The 19,520-nt window shown below is 50.5% G+C and overlaps 1 protein-coding gene across 4 annotated transcripts in view; it reads left to right on the forward strand.

Annotated features, from left to right (window-relative positions):
* Positions 1-2,344: 2,344 nt before the first annotated feature.
* The window catches only part of MBP (myelin basic protein), a 114,514-nt gene continuing 97,338 nt past the window's right edge, over positions 2,345-19,520 (forward strand). For all 4 annotated transcript variants that reach the window (XM_060170494.1, XM_060170495.1, XM_060170496.1 and 1 more), the window contains exon 1: positions 2,345-2,474. The gene's annotated coding sequence lies outside the window, so the exon portion shown is untranslated. The remainder of the gene's footprint in view (positions 2,475-19,520) is intronic.

Raw genomic sequence — 19,520 nt, forward strand, 5'->3', positions numbered from 1 at the left:
TGTAGTGTGGTCTCTTGGAAATTATTTAGCTTCCTCTCTTCCTTCAGTTTGGGTAATATGCAGTTTAATAGGACTGAACAAAAACGAACTGAAGGTGTATCATGCAGGAAACTTTGTGCTCCCTGCTGCGACACGAAATGCTGAAGGCTGCTGCCCTCGTTATGTGAAAAGCAGTAAGAGGTGGAGGGAACAGCCATATGATTTTCTTAGAAATATCAGAGACAATGAAGTTTGGATCATTTATCTTTTACCTGTCAAAAGACCCATTTTGAATAAAATCAATCTCTGTCATTGCGCTCAAAGATGCAAGGCCACCTTCATGTGAAGCGTGACACCCCTCACAGGGAAGCACTTGCTTTCCTACTCCCTGGGTCCTTTCCCTGGCATGAGGGACCTTCCAAATGCCCACCAGTCACTTTATTTTTTTAATTTTTTATATAAATTTATTTATTAATTTAATTTATTTATTTTTGGCTGGGTGGGTCTTTGTTGCTGCGTGCAGGCTCAGTAGTTGTGGCTCACGGGCTCTGGAGCGCAGGTTCAGTAGTTGTGGCTCGCGGGCTTAGTTGCTCCGCGGCAGGTGGGATCTTCCCGGCCCAGGGCTTGAACCCGTGTCCCCTCACTGGCAGGCAGATTCTTAACCACTGTGCCACCAGAGAAGTCCATCTGTCACTTTACTAAATCGTGTTCCTCGTTCCCTCACATACATTTTCCTTGAAGTTCCCATGCATTTGGGGGCATTATATCCCCCAAATATAGGCATGGTGGGATCTTATAAATACTTTAAAAAGCACTTAACTGGAGCTTGGCAAGCCTGACATTTGCAGAGACGGCTGTTGGCATATGCGAGGTTTCTACACAGCATGAGGCGGGACAAACCCTGCTGCTTCCCTGTGGCCTGGACTCCCCAATATCCAGTCTTCACTGATGTCTGCAGGGCAGAAGCCCTTCTTCCCAAATCCCAGTGACCCTAGGAAGAAGCAAGGAGACATCTGCGGGGAGAAGTGCTTTGTGATCCTAAAACCGGCATCCAAATGGAACGCACTATGGCTTGAGCTTTAAGAAATATCGGGGTTGGGGGGGAAGAGTGACTTAAGTCAGGGACCCGGAAGCGGCCCGGGTCAGAGTCACTGCCCCGCACACCCTTAGGCTCCTCTGGCCCCCTGAGCCCCGCCCGTCCACCCTCTGCTGCAAGTGGGCTGAAGGCTTGGACGGAGAACTGGGAACAGGCAAACTTTGTCTTCGGCACAGCCAGCATCCCTGCTCCGCAGCCCTGCTGACCTCCCCTCTCTAATTCCTGAAACCCCCAGGCCAACCTTTTCTGAGGAAAGGATCAAATATTTCTGGGACGGTGGACACATTTCTCTTAGAATCACCAGCATTGGAACGTGGTTGCCAGACGCCCGGCCTGTGAGGGCGGATGCTTGGGGAAGACAGCCCTGAAACCACACTGGGAGCTGGGGCCCTTCTGGCCGGCCCGGGGGGACCAGGGCTGGGTCTCACCAGCACCAGACTTCCCCTCCCCCTAATAACTAGGTTGGGTCCCTGAGGGCTCCGGGAAAGCGTCAGATTCAATTCCCTGACCTGGAATGTAAGCCATGGGGGACGCCAGGGTCTCAGTCTGGTCTGTGTCTCCCCTCAACATCCTACTTTTCCACCATCAGGAGGACGGTGAGAATGCAGGGGAAAGGACCACCGGACTGTGTGCAGGTGACTAAGGTCCAAACAAGAGGCTTCCTCTGGACCAAGAGGATGACACTGACCACTAGCCAGTAGATGCTTCAGGCCGCAGGCCCCAGGGCCGCCCTTCCAAATGCGCGTCTTCTGGTCTGCTTTGCGAGCGCTCTTCGCTGGCCTCCTTTGGGAAGCCTGTGTTCTCCAGCGGAGCACCTGTCCGGGTGCTGGGATGCACGAGAGCTCCCCGGGTGCTCTCCAGGGGCCAGGCGTTGCTGGGGCCCCTGCAGCCGGCGCTGGCGGCCGTGGAGCGGGCTGTGGAGCAGCTGCTCTCAGGGCTCCCTCCCTGCGCGCTCGGGCGGGGTGACTCGGAGGCTCAGCCGCGAGCAGAGGCTCAAAGAGCCGCAGGTCAGCCCCGGCCGGAGTCCGCGCCCGCCTCCAGGGGCTGCCCCCGCGCGGGGCCCGTGAGTGCAGCGAGCCCGCGTGGCGGAGCCGCCCGGAGGTGGTCCCGGCCGGCGGGCAACAGGTGGGGCGGCTCAGCCCGGCCCGGCTGTGTTTACCTGGCTCGCAGGAAGCCCGGGGGGCGGGGGAGGGGCGGCGGGCGCGCCCGGCGCTCGGAGCCGCCGCCGTCAGTCGCCGCCGCGCGCCAGCGAGGACGAGCCTGCGGCCCCGGCGGCCCGCGTGCCCGACCCGGAAGGCGGCGCCGGCGCCCCGGGACCCCGCGCGCTTGGGGCCCGCGCGGCGAGGAGGCGGCCTGGACTCCGCGGCGCCCTCGGCCTGGGAGCGGCGAGCGCAGCACGGTGGGTGACCCTCGCCGGGGGCGGGAGGGCCCCTATGCGCCCTCGGAGCGGGGACCCGGCCGCGGGGCTCCCCCGGGCGGCGGCGCAGGTGGCGGCAGGTGGCAGCCGGGCGGCCGCCCTGCCAGAGGTGGGCGCGGGTGTAGACGCCGAGCCAGAGCGGCGGGGCTGTCCCCAACGGGTGTCCAGGTGTGGGCTCGGCCGGCCCGGCGGCCGGGGTCGCGGGCAGAGCGTGGGAGGGGGTGAGGGTAGAGTTTCGGGTGAGAGGTGACAGAGGTCAAGGAGGCCGCCCCGGGCGCGCTGGGAACGCGCGCTGTTGGCGAGCTTTCGGGCAGGCAGGGGTCCCCACCAGCCTAAAGTGCTTCTTAATGACACACCTGGAGCCGAGCGGACGACTCCTGCCGCCCCCCCTCTCCCCTCCCGCCCCACGAGCCGAAAACCAGTTTCCTTTTGAGCGCCGAGGGCGGCGACAGGCGACTCTCCGGGCTTCCGCCTTCCGGGGGCCCGTCCCGGCTCGGGCCGCGCCGCCTGCGCCCACCTGCGCCCACCTGTGCGCCTGGCGCCCCCGGGCGCGAAGCCCCCTGGGCCCGGCGCCGGGTTGGGTGGCCCTTAGGGTGCCCTGTGATCTGCACGATTCCCTGACATTCAGTGGCTCTGGGTCCTTTGGGCTGCTGGTGGCACTGCCTCGTTTCTTTTAGCGTCTCCTTTCACCTCCTTTCAGAAGGCAGAGTGGGGCTGGGAACCACGTTTGCGTTTCTTTGGTGATCTCAGTAGGAGTCTGGCAGGAAATAAGCGCTTTCTGGTTCCTGGTTCTCTGTTTTCCAAATGCTACAACGTGAGAATCGACAACGTCTGTTCAGTTTGCCTCTGCAGCTGTGGAAGGCACGGGCCACAGCCGGGATGTGCTGGGAGAGATGTAAACACGGTGCAGGGGGGCCCCTGGCTGTTCTGGAACTTTAGGGTGCGTCCTATTTAAGACCTGTGGGTTTTGGAGAAGACTTTAGCCCCCCAGCTCAGGGAGATAGTTTACAGAGTGACCCACAAGTCTGGGACCCCCCTGAATCGGGCTCAGTCCTGACTCCCCTTCTCCCTGGCAGGACCACCTCTGAGTGCTGGGGGCCTCCTCGGACGAGGTGACCCAGGTGCAGAGCCAGCGGGAGCCTGGGACAGAGCAGCTCTTCAGGGAGGGATGGGCCCAAAGAACCAGCAGGTGGGCCGCAGCCTCACAGCTGTGTTTCTCCCAACCCAGGAGAAGTGCTCATCAGTCGTCGTATTTTTTTTTAAGTGGGATAAACCAAAACCTGAAGGGAGGGAATCCAGTTCAAAATTATTCTAAGGTGTTGGCTAACAGTCACTCCCAACGGTTTACCTGTTCTGAAATAACTCCCTTTATTAACTCAGGGTTAAACAAAAGCTGTTTGGTTCAAATCCACTTTAGAAACCTTTTGTTGTTTGACTTTTAGTTTCTCTTTAGATTCTTTAAAAATTTGACAGTGTCAGCCACCGTCTCTGTGCCTTTTCCACCCACGTGTCCAGGTAGCATTTTTGACCACTTACAAGTTGCCAGGCTGTCTTCTTAGAGCAATGCATCACCTCACTGATAGGCGGGCTGCCCTGGGATCCCCCCATTTGATATAACTACCCTATCAGTACCCTCATTTTTACTGACTAGGAAACCAAGGCATGGAGACACCCAGGGTGCCCAGGACTCAGTTCTGGGAACCTGCCACCAGCCCTTTGTTGCTGCCCTGCGGGGCAAGTAGGACGCCTTAAAAAGCCCACAGGGCTACCTTGCACTTCTCTGTCTGTTAAAATTCCACCGCTGATGAGCGGCCACGCCCAACAAAATATGCTTCCTCTTCAGGGTGATTAGCCTCGAAGGCTGCTGTCAGGTCTCTGTTAGTCATCTTTTCCTTAACTTCCTCAGTAAAGTTGACAGTAAAGAAGGAAAGACCGTTCTCTAATTCCTCAGTACGCTTTTTAGTAAGTAGTCATTAAGCAGGAAGACACTTCTACTGGTCCGTGAGAGCCACTGAAGGAAGCTTAAATCAGCCTGAGTTTGGGGCCCCAGGAGGTGAGTTTAAAGCAACAGTAATTATACACAGGGAGACCCTGGTGGTCCCATTCAGCAGAGATGAGCAGAATTCAAACTCCACCTAAACATGTAGCTGTCAGGCTTTAGCCAGAGACACGGAATCAATGGGAGATGCACATGAGTGACTTATCGCAAGGAATTGGGGCTGGAGAGGCCGACCAGACAGGAGGCTGCAGCTCTCAGCCGTGAGCTGAGGCCACATCCAGAGCTCACGCTGCAACCAGGAATAGGGAACAGTGCATATTCTGAAGCTTTTAGCAACGTCTCAGAGTCAGTAATTGCTAAAAATTCATAAATATGGATCTGGACTCTGTGAACACCTCTGAGTAAGTGTGAGGCTCTATTATTAAAAAAAAAGATGGATGCCTAGAGAATGAGGATAAACAGACTTAGGTGAGGTATCTGGAATGTATCAAACATTCTAAAAGTCAGCAATATAAAACAAACTGCCCAATAGAAAAAGATGTGACTGAACAGGCTGGCCTGGAAGAGAAAACCCAGATGGGCTAGTAAAATATGAAAAAATGTTTAACCCACTAGTTCCCAGGGAGTCAAAAATCACATCAGATGGGATAATTTTTTGTATCCATCATACTGGTAAAAATTTTAAATTCTGACTATACCAAGTACCGAGGAAGATGTAGAGAAGTGAGAACTCACATTATTGTGAGTAGGAGTGTAAATAAAAACAGACACTTTAGAGAAGAATTCAGGAAAGCTGATGACGGGCATTCCCTATGACCTCGTGATTTCACTCCAAAGTTCACCCTCTAGGGAGAACCTGGTCTGAGTGCATAGGGCACATACAAAGGTTGCTTATGGAAGCAATTTTTTAAAACTTTTTATTTTGAGATAATTGTAGATTCACATGCAATTGTGAGAAATAATAGAGAGAGATCCATACATGCTTCATGACATCTTGCAGAACTATAGACAATATCCCATCCAGGAGATTAACATTGGTACAATCCATCAGCTGTGTTGAGATGTCAGATTTCGCTAGTTTACGTGTGTGTGTCTGTGTGTAGTTCTGTGAAATTTTATCACACGTACGATCGTGTGACCATCCACCTCAGGTAGGGACAGCACCATCACAAATTCCCTAGGGCTGCCCTTTATGGCCACAGCCAACTTCCCCCTTCTCCCTCCCGATGCCCTTGGCAACCACTAATCTGTTCCCCATTTTCTATAATTTCATCATTTCAAGAATGCTATTTAAGTAGAGTTATGCAACCTTTTGTGATTGGCTTTTTTCACTGACTGCAATTCTCTTGAGATCTCTCCAAGTCGTTGAGTATACTGATAGCTTGTTCTTTTTTTATTGATGAGTAGTATTCCGTGGAATGAATGCCCACCCCGCTCCCGTAGTGTTTTAGTTTTAAGCATTTGCCCTTTGAGGGTTTCCAGTTTGGGGCTATTTGAGTAAAGCTGCTGTGACCATCCACGTACAGGTTTTTGTGTGAACACAGTTTTCATTTCTCCGGGATAAATGCCCAAGCAAGAGTGCCATTGCTGAGTCAAATAGCAAACACGTATTCCATTTCACAAGAAACTGCCCTCCTCTCTTCCAGAACGGCTGCACCGTCTTACATCCCACCAGCCAGGTGTGAGTGATCCAGGATCTCCACGACGGCCTTTGGCACCGTCACTGTTTTTTATTTGAGCCTCTAACAGGTGTGCGGCGATACTTCACCGTGATTTTAGTCTGCGTTTCTCTCACGGATAATGATGCCCGTCTTTCCGTGTGTGCGTCTGCCCTCTGCACATCCTCTCAACGAGCAGCCTGTTCTCGTCTTTGCCCTTTTTCTGATTGGGTTGTTCCGTCTCGTTAGCTCCTTGCATGTTCTGAATACCGCTCCTGGTTGTGGTTTGCAGTTACTCTGTCAGTTTAGCTTGACTTCTACCTCTCCACAGAGTCTTCTGCAGGAAGAAAGTTTTTCATTTCGATGAGATCCAGTTTATTAATGTTTTCCTTTTATGGATTGTGATTTGGGTGTGAAATGCAAGAACCCGTCACCTAGCCTGAGTCTGGAAGATTTTCTCCTTTTTTTTCCCCCTACATGCTTTATGGTTCTACATTTTACACTGAAGTCTGTTGTCCATTTCCAGTTAATTTTGTATAAGGAGTGAGGTCTAGGTGGAGGGTTTTGGTTTGGTTTGGTTTTTGTGCCTATCTAGGAATGTCGAATTGCTCCAGGACTGTTTGTTGAAAAGATGATCCTTCCCCCGTAGAATTGCTTTTGCATCTTTGTCAAAAACCGTGTCCCCATATTTGTGTGGGTCTATTTCTGGTTTCCCTGATCTGTTCCCTTGATCGAGGTGTCTGTTGCGGCACCAGGACCACACTGTGCTGATTTCTGTGGCTGGAGGGTGAACCTTACCATCAGGTAGCGTGAGTCCTTCCCCTTCTTTCTTTATCAAAATCCTGTTAGCTGTGCTGGCTCCTGCACCGTTCCATACGTTTTAGAATAAGCTTGTTTGTGTCCACAAAACCCTTGGTGGAATTTTTATAGGAATTTCATCAAATCTATAGGTGGACTTGGGGAGAATTAACAGTTTTACCGTGTGGAGTCTTCCACGCTGTGATCACAGGTTGTCTCTGTTTATTTAGATGTGCTTTTGTTTCTTTCATCAGTATTTTGTAATTTTCAGCGTCTAGATTCTGAATCTGTGGGGTTTTTTTAAGAGTATACCTAAATATTTCTCTTTATTTTTAAATACTGTCATGTTTTTAACTTCAGTTTCTACATGTGTGTTGTTAGTTTACACAAATGTGGATGATTTTTGTGTGCTGACCTTGTGTCCTGCGACCTTGCCCAACTCCCTCACTAAGTGTCTAGATTTCGGGGGTAGATTCCTTGTGATATCCATGCAGACCGTCATGTTGCCTGTAAATGGGAAAGTGTTATTTCTTCCTTTCCAACCTCTATCCTTTCTAGTTTCTTTTTCTTGTTGTGTTGCACTGGAACCTGTTGAAGAAGAGTTGCAGGAGTGGACATCCTTGCCTTGTTCCTGATCAGAGGGGTAAAGCATTCACTTTTTCACCACTAGGTATGACGTAGCTTTATTTATTTAGGGCTTTTGTAGAAGTTCCTCATGACACTGCGGTAGTTCCCCTCTATTCCTAACTTGCTGAGAGGTTTTGTCATGCATGGGTCTCGGATTTTGTCACATATTCTTTCAGTCAGCTGACAGGCTCCTGTGAATTTTCCTCTTTAACCTGTCAGCATGATGGATTAAACTGATTAATGTTCACGTCGGTGTTGAACCACCCTTGCATGTCTGAAATGAATTCCACTTGGTCACGTGTATAATTTTTTTACATGTTGCTGGATTCACTTTGCTAGTATTTTGTTGAGGATTTTTGCTTCTACGTTCATGAGAGAGATTGGTCTGTGGTTTTCATTCTTTGTACAATCTTTGCTGGTTTGGATATCAGCGTAATATGAGCCCCATAAAAATAAGCTGGGAGGTGTTCCCTCCTGTTCTAATTTCTGAAAGGGTTTATGTAAAAATGGCATTAATTCTTCTTTAAATGTTGGGTAGAAATTTCCAGTGAAACCATCTGGGGCTGGAGATTTCTTTGGAGGGGCATTTTCTAATTACACATACAGTTTCATGCATAGTTGTAAGATTATTCAAGTTATATATTTCATCTTGGTTGAATCTTGGTAGTTTGTGGATTTCGAAGAATTGGTTCATTTCTTGTCACCTGTAGAATTTATGAGCGCACTACTGTTCACAGAATCCTTTATTATCCTTTTAATGCCACAGGATCTGTAGCGATATCCCTAGTTTTATTCCTGACAGTGATGATTTCTGTCTTCTCTCCTTTTATGTGAGAATCTTGCTAGAGCATGATCCATTTTACTGATTTTTTTTTCAGAGAACTAGCTCTTTGTTTAATTGATTTTTCTCTATTTTCCTGTTTTTGGTTTCATTGGTTTCTGTTCTTATCTTTACTCTTTCCTTCCTTCTACTTTCTTTGGATATATTTAGGTTTTTTGGTTTGGTTTGGTTTTTTAGTTTCATCAGTTAGAACTTAGATATTATTATTATTTTTTGCGGTACGCGGGCCTCTCACTGTTGTGGCCTCTCCCGTCGCGGAGCACAGGCTCTGGACGCACAGGCTCCGCGGGATGTGGGATCTTCCCGGACTGGGGCACGAACCCGCGTCCCCTGCATCGGCAGGCAGACTCTCAACCACTGCGCCACCAGGGAAGCCCAGAACTTAGATTATTGATTTCAGTACCTTTCCTCTTTTCAGTGTCACCATTTTAATCCTATAAATTTCCCTCTCAGCACTATTTTAGCTGTGCCCACGTATTTTTTTTCAAATGGTTTAAATGTTTATTGAATTAAGATTTTGTGTGTCCAAGGTCAGGTCAAAAAGTGAACAAAATGTGGAAAGGGTTGGCTGGTTGACGGCTCCCAGAAAGAGAGCTGAGGTTCAAGGTGGAGCTCTGCCAGGCTCTGTGCGGTGTGGGGTCAGGTCTCAATACAGGTCAAAACCAAATAGATTGAATGGAAAGCAGCCAAGTTACAGATGAATAAATACAGTATCATCCTATTTACTGAAAAATTTTAAATACACAAAAGAACACACTACCTGTCGTGATCACACAGAGATGAAATAAATACAGAAATCACGCAAAGTGGGCTATCTGTCAACCTCAGGAAGCTGCTTACCTGTGTCTAAGGAAGGATGGGTTTGTATGAAGGGAAGGGAATTTGTTTTATTTCTGAAACATTTTGAGATTTTAGACGAAGAAAGGAATGTGTCACTTTTTTTGAGGGAAAAGGTAAGCCAGCTGTGTATTTTTTTTCTGTACCTTTTGTTTGTAATAATGAATCACTTATGTTAACAATAAAGAAGCCAATGTCAAGTTTGGGGGTATGACACTAAAGAAGAGGAAATGGTGGAAAAGCTGGGAAGATTAATAGCCTCAAAGAAGAACCTGGACGTAGGTTGGGGTGAAGTTACTAAAATTAGGTAAAAGCAAGAGCAGAGAAAAAGAGAGTTGGGGAACTTCCCTTGTCCCCATCATCATTTGTAAACGGGGTACAAACAAGGAAAACTAGAAGCGGAGTTAAGTAGGGTGATCTTAGAAGAAGGGCTGTGCCCTGTGAACCAGCCACGGGCTGAGATTTCGGGGGGCGGGGGGAGGGGGAAGGTGGGCGCCACGCCTGGCCCTGCTTTCAGCCTGTGAATTCAACTTGCGATCAGCTGTCTTTCTTTTAAGAACCATTTACATCTGCGTAAACGTGAAGGACGTGAGGGGGAACTAGCGCATTGGGACCCAGCTGGTTTTCCTTCTTTGCTGCCTGAATTTTTCCTGAGTCCCTCATGTGCATAAGTTTGGCCTCTAAGTACCGTCCAGCGTGTTTTAAATAGAGGTCAGCAAACCAGGGCCCTCCTTCTCGCTCCTCCCTGGCCCTGGATGCGTCCGCAAGTCCACAGGTTCCCCCTCCCGTGGGCACCGGACAGCCTCCCTGGCCCAGGGGGCCTCTGCTCCCTTCCACTCACCCCCTCCAGACTCGCGGTGTCGGCACCAGTGTCTGCGGGCCAGCGACTGGTCTGCAGGGGCCACTGGCCACAGGCAAGTGCAAGGATGCTGCGGTGGCCGAGGAAAGGTCTGTAATTGATTTCCTGTAGAATTATTTCACTTTCTTTAAGAGTGAGGGGATTAACATTCAGCTCACCCTTTTTCCAAGGTAAGAGAAGGAAAATGAGGTTTTATTCACAGTAAGTGATTAACCAAATTTCATGCTTCGTTCTGTATTAGAGACTAATATACAGAGCGTGGAAAGACAGGTCCCAGAGGCAGCTGAGGGCCTGGAAGGGGGTCACCCCGACACACTCACACACACACACCCCACATGCTCACGGCTGGAGTCCACACGTGATGGCTGGTGTGGGGTTGGCAGCCTTGCACATTAGGGCAGCATCTCGTACAGTAAGAACTACCCCTCCTTCGCTGAATGCAATTATGCCTGAGGTTTAATCCTCTGAACTTCTCAACCCAGGAGTTTATTTCCATGTGATATCTGTTGTTTCAAACGTGCATATATATATATGTATATGATGACGTAGCTAAAACCCACCAAGGAGCCTAACTGATCTCTCCCACCACTCAGACAGACTTATTTTCTTTCTTTCTCTTTATATGGTTTTCAGTTTCTTTCTTTTTTTTAAATTGAAGTAGAGTTGATTTACAGTGTTGTGTGAGTTTCTGGCGTACAGCAAAGTGATTCAGTTATACATATATAGACATAGTCTTTTTCAGATTCTTTTCCCTTATAGGTTATTAAAAAATATTGAGTAGAGTTCCCTGTGCTACACAGTAGGGCCTTGGTGTTCACCTATTTTAAATATAGTCATGTGTATCTGCTCATCCTAAACTCCTAATTTATCTCCCCACCCTCTTTCCCCTTTGGTAACCGTAAGTTTGTTTTCTGTCTGTGAGTCTGTTTCCAGACAGACTCATTTTCTAAAGGGACACAGAATAAATGCAGTGATGCTGTCTGGACAGGCCCTGTCAGCACCCTGGGGTAAGACGGTCTGCCCAGAAGGTGGAGGCCCTCCTGCCCCCGCCGGCTGGGGAGCCAGGTAAGGTCTGTTCCCCAGCAACCCTCTGAATCGAACGACATCCTCACCCTGTTACAGGCGAGGAAACGTGAGTTCTCGGCACTCAGCAGATCTGGGGGGTCATGTGAAGCCCAGGGCGTCCTCTGCTCTGTCCAGCGACATGTGTGACGGCCAGCGACGCTCACCCTGTGCTCCTGAGCTCTCAGAGCACATTTCCAAATCCAGTCATCCCTACACCTGTGTCAGGCTGCACTGTCTCAAGGCAGTGTCCCACGGGTGGGAGGGGCGTTGGGCCCCGGCCAGCCCCAGGCCTTGTCCCCAAGTTGGTCACGAGTGCTGGGGACCAGTCAGAAACCAGGGGCTTTTTATTATTATTATTATATTTTTAATTTTTGGCTGCACCGGGTCCTCGTTGCTGAGCGCGGGCTTTCTCTAGTTGCGGCGAGAGGGGGCTACTCTTCGTTGCGGTGCACGGGCTTCTCATTGCGGTGGCTTCTCTTGTTGTGGAGCACGGGCTCTAGGCGCGTGGGCTTCAGTAGTTGTGGCACACGGGCTCAGTAGTTGTGGCTCGCGGGCTCTAGAGCGCAGGCTCAGTAGTTGTGACGCACAGGCTTACTTGCTCCGCGGCATGTGGGATCTTCCTGGACCAGGGCTGGAACCCGTGTGCCCTGCATTGGCAGGAGGATTCTTAACCACTGCGCCACCAGGGAAGCCCAGGGGCTTTTGTTTTAAAATTAGCTCCTTTTTAAAGGAAAGAATTGGTATGAAAAGATGCAAGAACGTCATTTCTTTTAGTGGTGTCGTGATGCCGCACATCAAAACTGATGCTGGTTTTGAAAAGGAGTCAGTGGCTGATAGCTGGTGACGAGGGGGGTGACGGCCTCCAGAGTGTGAGGGAACTTCTCTGAGGCCCCAAACCGCAGCTTTTTACAGGAAATGAGTTTCTGCTCAGAGCCCCTTGGCAGTTGTTTTCCTTGGTATGTGTTGTAAATTTTGAAATGCAAAAAGAGTTGCAGGAGCCATTCAGTATGTTTTACTGAACACACGGGTTTTTAACATCGTGCTGATTCTGACTACATAGTACTGAGGCTTGGGTTTGGTTTATGCCTCCCCACTGTTAAAACCATCTAGAAAACAGAGACCGGTGTTGATGCTTCTTCTGAAAGTGAGTTGACTTGGTTGCATTTTACATCAGGTTTTGCTCTGATCGGTGGCCAGCATTCAGTGCTGACCAGGCTGACGGCAGCTCTGAGTGACCCGCAGGTGTGCCAGGCCCTGCCCTGCGCCCTGCAGGCGACATCTGAGTGCTGAGGGTTCCGTGGCAGCCCAGGGTCCCCGCTGGTGAGGGCTGCAGCTCAGCGCGGGGGCCCCCGGGGTCTGCCCGGCCCTGTGACCAGCGGCTCCGCGGCTGGACTGCGGCTTCCTGTGAGTCATGGCTGGAGAGGCAGGCAGAGCCACTGGGGTGACATGCCTCACTGTCATTTGGTTTTCTGAAATGTTTATTTCAGACAGTGACTCCTGCAGTCAGATTTCCCTTTGTTTCATGGGACCTGGGGGCAGGAGGGTGGAAGCAGGTGAGGGTTTGATTTTTGTCAGAGGGTGGGGAGCCTGGTGACCCCATCCTCGATGTTTCGAGTAAAGAGAGCGCTTGTGCTGGCCTTGTTCACCACTGACAGCAGCGCCCACAAGCGTCGGCCCCGCCTTTTGGGGTGTCAGGCGACAGAGGATCTCCCCGCAGGCCGCATCCGACCCGCCCCTGCAGTTAGCAGCCTCTGTCGCCGCAGCCCCAGGAGCAAAAAGCCAGGTGCAAGAACGTTCCTCGGCCTCGCCTACACCAGCCACCAGACTAACCAGCGGGGAAGGAAAGCTAGATGGCGCTCACCTCCATCCGGAGTCTGATTGGATACCTGCCCGAATCAGTGCAGACGGCTGCAGGGCCGGGATTGGCTGGGCGGCAGGATACCCAGCGCCCCAGCGAAGTGTCTGCCGTGGCCAGTGCCTGGCTCCGAGCCTTCCACGGGGCTGTGGACTGGGATGGCGCCTAACGGTCCCCCGGTGGTCTGCCAGCCACCTGCATGCGTGTTGGCCAGAATACTCATAAAATGCAGAGTCCTAGGCCCGGGGCTCTGGACACCACACCGCAACCTCGGGGCCCAGGCCCACGAGTGTGCAGTCTAGTGAGCTCCAAGTGGTGAGGCCCACTGCTCAGTGAAAGACGGAAATGCGTGCCGAGTGCCCGATGTGTGTCTCGGGGACACAGATTTACCTGAATGCACCTGCCCGTGCTCACAAACATCCACTTTAACACGATCAAGAAACTATATTTCACTGATAAACTGACTTTATGTTTGAAGAATGACTCACGGAAAATAACGTTCTATACTGATGATATGTTCTTATTTTTTTATTATTTTTATTTTTTAATTAATTTTTATGTTTGGCTGCATTGGGTCTTCGTTGCTGCGCGCAGGCTTTCTCTAGTTGCGGCGAGCGGGGGCTACTCTTCGTTGTGGTGCACAGTCTTCTCATTACGGTGGCTTCTCGTTGTGGAGCTCGGGCTCTAGGTGCGCTGGCTTCAGTAGTTGTCGCTTGCGGGCTCTAGAGCGCAGGCTCAGTAGTTGTGGTGCACGGGGCTTAGTTGTTCTGCGGCATGTGGGATCTTCCCGGACCAGGGCTCGAACCCGTGTCCCCTGCATTTGGCAGGCGGATTTTTTTTTTTTAACATCTTTATTGGAGTATAATTGCTTTACAATGGTGTGTTAGTTTCTGCTGTATAACAAAGTGAATCAGTTATATGTATATACGTATATCCCCATATCTCCTCCCTCTTGCGTCTCCCTCCCTCCCACCCTCCCTATCCCACCCCTCTAGGTGGTCACAAAGCACCAAGCTGATCTCCCTGTGCTATGCGGCTGCTTCCCACTAGCTATCTACTTTATATTTGGTAGTGTATATATGTCCATGCCACTCTCTCATTTCGTCCCAGCTTACCCTTCCCCCCCCCATATCCTCAAGTCCATTCTCTACGTCTGCGTCTTTATTCCTGTCCTGCCCCTAGGTTCTTCAGAACTTTTTTTTTTTTAGATTCCATATATATGTGTTAGCATACGGTATTTGTTTTTCTCTTTCTGACTTACTTCACACTGTATTATCGTTTGTTTTTGATACTCCATTTAGAGGATGACATTTTCTTTCCTGCCTGTGAGCGCTAGCGTATCTGACAAGGAATATTTAGGGATATGCATCGTCTCCATCCTGGCTTCTTGGTTAGTTGGAACCTAACATTTTTGCTAAACTTGCTTTGAAAGCAAAAAACACAGAGCTGTGTGGCAGGCTTCCCAAATAGAGCAAACACACAATTGATTCTTTAAAATTCTCTCATTCTCTAGGATGGGCAGAAGGCCACACCGTGCCTTTCCAATGCACCCACATAAAACAGACGCGTCTGGGGCCCTGAAAGTGCTGTATAGTATTATTAGGGAGCTCAGGGATCCACAGATAGGTTTCCCAAGGCCCAACATTTGCTGAACACACTGCTAGATGTATAAACAAAACTCAGGTTTCCCGATGAGGGGGCTGTGCTGGCAGAGGGGAGGGGACTCAGTAGCTGCTTCTAATCCCCCAGCAGCCCTGTGCCTCCCCTGCAGCCTGTCTGGGAATTCTCTGGGCTCTTCCCGGAATTCCTGGCTGGGGTTAGGGTTAGGATGGATGGCTCCTTCAGGGAAGTTTCCTCACCCTGTTTCCAGGATGCCCACCTTCCCCACATGGCTTTTCACAGCAGTAGCTCTGTTCTTTGGTTCTGATCACGTTCAGTTTATAAGTGGTTAAATGTTCCGTTCTGCACTTCCGTTCTGGGACAGGTAAATAGGTTTTCCTCGCCTCACGTCATCTGCGTGGTACCCAGGGGGGGTGTGTTGCATCCCCAGATGGCGGCTTCCACTGACCCTAATCATCACCATCCAGCTGATGGACCTGAGAGTCTGAACTTTGCCGAAGTCATTTGCCCAAGTCTGTTCTTCAGCACCCAGGAGAACGTGGGACATGATTTATTCAGCTCCCTGTGTTGCCTTACAAGACCAGATAAAGCAGGAACTTAACAAAATAAACAAAAATGACTCTCATATTTTAGGAGCTAGGTTTCTCTTGATGTGGTAGGAGGGCAGGGTGTGCTTTGGTTGTTTTCATTCTGATTCTGTCGGATGTCTGAAAACGTGATCGCCTTGGACTAGCTGAGACCAGGGATTTATGAAGTGGAATCCCCAGCTGCCATTGTCTTCCTAGAAATAGAAAGAGGATAAAATGTATTTCAGAGTCAGGCCTAATGCATCTCTACCTTCGATGCATTGTTTCATACAGCTCTAGGGAAGGTGCTGTCCCTTTAAAAGGCAGACGATGATTCTTTTATTCCGTCATTATCTCTGTATGTCAAGACTTATTTTTTTTTGTTTTTGCGATACGCGGGCCTCTCACTGTTGTGGCCTCTCCCGTTGGGGAGCACAGGCTCTGGACGCGCAGGCCCAGCGGCCATGGCTCACGGGCCCAGCCGCTCCGCGGCATGTGGGATCTTCCCGGACCGGGGCACGAACCCGCGTCCCCTGCATCGGCAGGCGGACTCCCAACCACTGTGCCACCAGGGAAGCCCCAAGACTTATTTTTGAAGAGAGAAGGCTTTAAACCAGATATTAAAAGCTAGCCTGGAATTTCCTTGGCGGTCCAGTGGTTAAGACTCCACCCTTCCACTTCAAGGAGCCTGGGTTTGTTCCCCGGTTGGGGAACTAAGATCCCTCATGCTGTGTGGCTCAGCAAAAAAAAAAAAAAAAAAAAGCTAGCCTGATTCATTTCAGACATTGTTTGGAAATTGTTACGTGAAAGGAAGAAGAACATAGAGGTGCTGACCTGGCAGACAGCCTTTCTGAAAAGGCAGTGAAATGCCGTGTTTAAAGCCATGTTACATAGTAGTCCTAACACTATTTACACAGATATTTTTTACATAGGATTAGTAACACCAAAATAAAATGTGGGATGAGAAATTAAAGCAAATTTTAATGTGAAGGTAGGTTAAAACCTGGACAAATTTTCACACACTATTTTTTTAAAAAATTTTATTTATTTTTGGCAGTGTTGGGTCTTTGTTGCTGCGCGCGGGCTTCCTGTAGTCGCGGCGAGCGGGGGCTACTCTTCGTTGCGGTGCACGGGCTTCTCATTGCGGTGGCTTCTCTTGTTGCGGAGCACGGGCTCTAGGCGCGCAGGCTCAGTAGTTGTGGCTCACAGGCTCTAGAGCACAGGCTCAGTAGTTGTGGCACATGGGCTCAGTAGTTGTGGCACACGGGCTTAGTTGCTCCACGGCATGTGGAATCTTCCCAGACCAGGGCTAGAACCCGTGTCCCCTGCATTGGCAGGCGGATTCTTAACCACTGTGCCACCAGGGAAGCCCTCACACCCTTTTTTAAAAAACCACATTTGGGGCTTCCCTGGTGGTGCAGTGGTTGAGAGTCCGCCTGCTGATGCAGAGGACACGGGTTCGTGCCCCGGTCCGGGAGGATCCCACATGCCGCGGAGCGGCTGGGCCCGTGAGCCATGGCCGCTGAGCCTGCGCGTCCGAGGCCTGTGCTCCGCGGCAGGGGGGGCCACGGCAGTGAGAGGCCCGCGTACCGCAAAAACAAAAACAAAAACACACATTTGTTCATGAAGGTAGAAAAGGTCCCAGGTGTCATTTCCGTGTGGGCTCATGTGGTACGATCATCACAGAGTCCGAAATCTCTGAGACCTAACTTCAGGTGCTTTCATGACTTGTGCTGAAGAAGAGTTTGAAAAATGTGCCCTGGACTCAGTCCAGAGTTTGCTCCTGACCCCTTTCCACGGAGCTGCCCTTAGTTACCGTAACGCCCGTAACCCAGCGGGGCTCTGAGGGTGGTTCAGATCCCACTATTCCCCTGTCCTTTTCTTAGATTAACCTTCCCAGCCACTCTCTCTGGAGTTTTCTGCACAGAGCTGGTGTGGGTTTCGTGACTAATTACAGATGTTCTAGGGTACGTGATGGAGACCCCGGGGAGGCAGGTATAGAAACGCAGAGAGGAAAGAGGCAGGGGGTGTTCATTCATCCCTCAAAGCAGGTGAAGCCCGGACTGGACCTCCAGAACGTCATTTGCTGCCCCCTTTGGTGATGGCTTTATCTACAAAGCCAGCTGATGCCCCGAGGACCGGGCTCAAGGGACCACAGTCAGACCCCAACCAGCTCCATCCATCTGCAGTTCTGTAATTTTCTTTCTAAATGATTTCTGAGAACTTAAGGCAGTGTTCTTCTGCACTGTAAATCTGATAAGCCTGGGGAAAACAAGGATGGTGATAACTGGCTTATGAATATTATGTGATAACCCAAAGCAGAAATTCCCGGCCCCCAAAATCTAGAGGCTGATTTCTTCTGACGCTTTCCGTGTGAGTCCAGATTGGGCGTTTGGGTCTGTTTGTAAACGCCGTCAGGACACCAGCGCAGCTTGGGGTCCTGAGGACTGTTGGGGGGCCAGATCCCACCTCACTGTCTTGGAGAAGCTTTTTCTAGGATAGACATAGACTTCTGAAGTGAACTTCCACCCCGTCCTTCTCAGCGCATCATGAGCTGTCTTAGGCCACTCAGGCTGCTGTAACAGAAACCCACGACCGGGGGCTTGTAAACGACAGACATTGATTCCTCACAGTTCTGGGGGCGCGAGTCCAAGCTCAGGTGCCGGCAGATTCAGTGTCTGGTGGGAACCCAGTTCCTGGATCGCAGCCAGCATCTCTGCGCTGTGTGCTCACGTGGGGGAGGGATGGTTTGCTTTCAGAGAACTGCGATAAGGTCTGCGAGGTGCATTGGGTGGGACAGGAAAGCAGACTCTTTCTTCAGGTTCAATGTCGAATTGGCCGTATCGACCGACCGACCGGTGAACTGTGGCGTGTGACGTGGGTGGTCTGTGTGCTGTAAGCCCGAGGGCGGGAGGGAGCCTGGGGAGAGCCTGAGGATCTCGAGGTCAGCTGTCCCACGCGTTCCGGAAACTCGGTGTGACTTCTGCTTCCCACTGCCTGTTCCAGCCGTAAAATGGTCTTTCTTTTTGGCTTGGGCACGTGCGTGTGTGTGTGTGTTTATTTTGGGGGTGGTTGTTTTGGTGATGTTGGTAGCCGTTTACTATGTTCTGAACACAGAGTGTTACAAGAACGTTTTTGACCTGAGAAATAAAAATGATTGTCTACAGAAACCAGGCGTAAACGCTTGTGCCCTGGCGGAGAAAGAGGCAGAAGAATAGAGGCGGGTGGGGGAGGAAGAGGGAGAGAAACAGAACGAGGAGGCTGAAGGGATGGTCTTTCATTTAGCCTCATGCTTCTCTCTCAGGTCCTTTTTCAGATGCGAGTTCCTTGCTCTTTCACATTTGCTCTCTGGGTTTTGTTTAAAGGTCAAACCAGCAGAGTCCCACTGTCTGTCCTTCCAGCTCTGTGCTACCCCCGCCTGCCTTTTAGGGCTGGTGGCATCAGCTTGGTCTCTGCGGGGAGGATGGGCAGGGGCCACACCCCGTGACAAACCATACCCGCCACGGAAGGGCGGCCCGGAGGAAGCGATCGGCCGCCAGTTGTGGGTTCCCCGGCTGGTCTGGGGGGGTGGGGAGGTAGTGTCCTTCAGCAGCTCAACAGCAGGTTCATTCTGTCTCGCATTTAGTGGCTTCCAGGAAGGAAATGAGGGTGCCCCTTTGGAATGTTCACCATCTCCTGTTTCATTACCTTGTTCAGTTATTCCATTCCGGGGACACCCTGTCTCACTCCCTCGGTCAGTCAAACTCTCCAGGTTCCCCTCTGCTCAGAGGTTAAAGTAGCCCTTTCTGGCTGGTGCACATCCCCATCTGTCTTACTGTTCATTCTTCTGGAAGGTATGGTTAGGCCACCTCCAAACATAAACCATGCTCCTATGGTGCCTGGTGGTTCCTCAGCCGACCCTGGCAGTTGGTATATTTCATCCCCAAGGTCCCACAGAGCCCCTTCAGCATGTAATTCACCAGTAACTAGAGGCTGAGAGCCATTTGGGTCCAGCTAAGGGTTTAAGTACAAAATGTAACAGTAGTAATAACAGTGAAGTTCATTTACCTTTAAAGCCTGGTAAAAAGCTACCACTCTGTTAAGGGTTAATGGCAAAGTACATGGAATTTTGAAAACATTGCTTTAGTGATTTGCAAAAGCAGAGAAGCAAAAGTTACCACCCTGGTAGTAGCAGAATTTTAATTCTGCTGCCAAAAGTACACATTAATCCAGCTCTTGGCTGGAATGACTGTACATGGATTCAGTGGGTAGATGTTAAAACATTAACCATGGGCTCAATGCTCCTGAGGTTTCTCACCTGACC

Source organism: Lagenorhynchus albirostris, chromosome 14 (genome assembly GCF_949774975.1).
Source record: "Lagenorhynchus albirostris chromosome 14, mLagAlb1.1, whole genome shotgun sequence".
Taxonomy (NCBI): Eukaryota; Metazoa; Chordata; class Mammalia; order Artiodactyla; family Delphinidae; genus Lagenorhynchus; species Lagenorhynchus albirostris.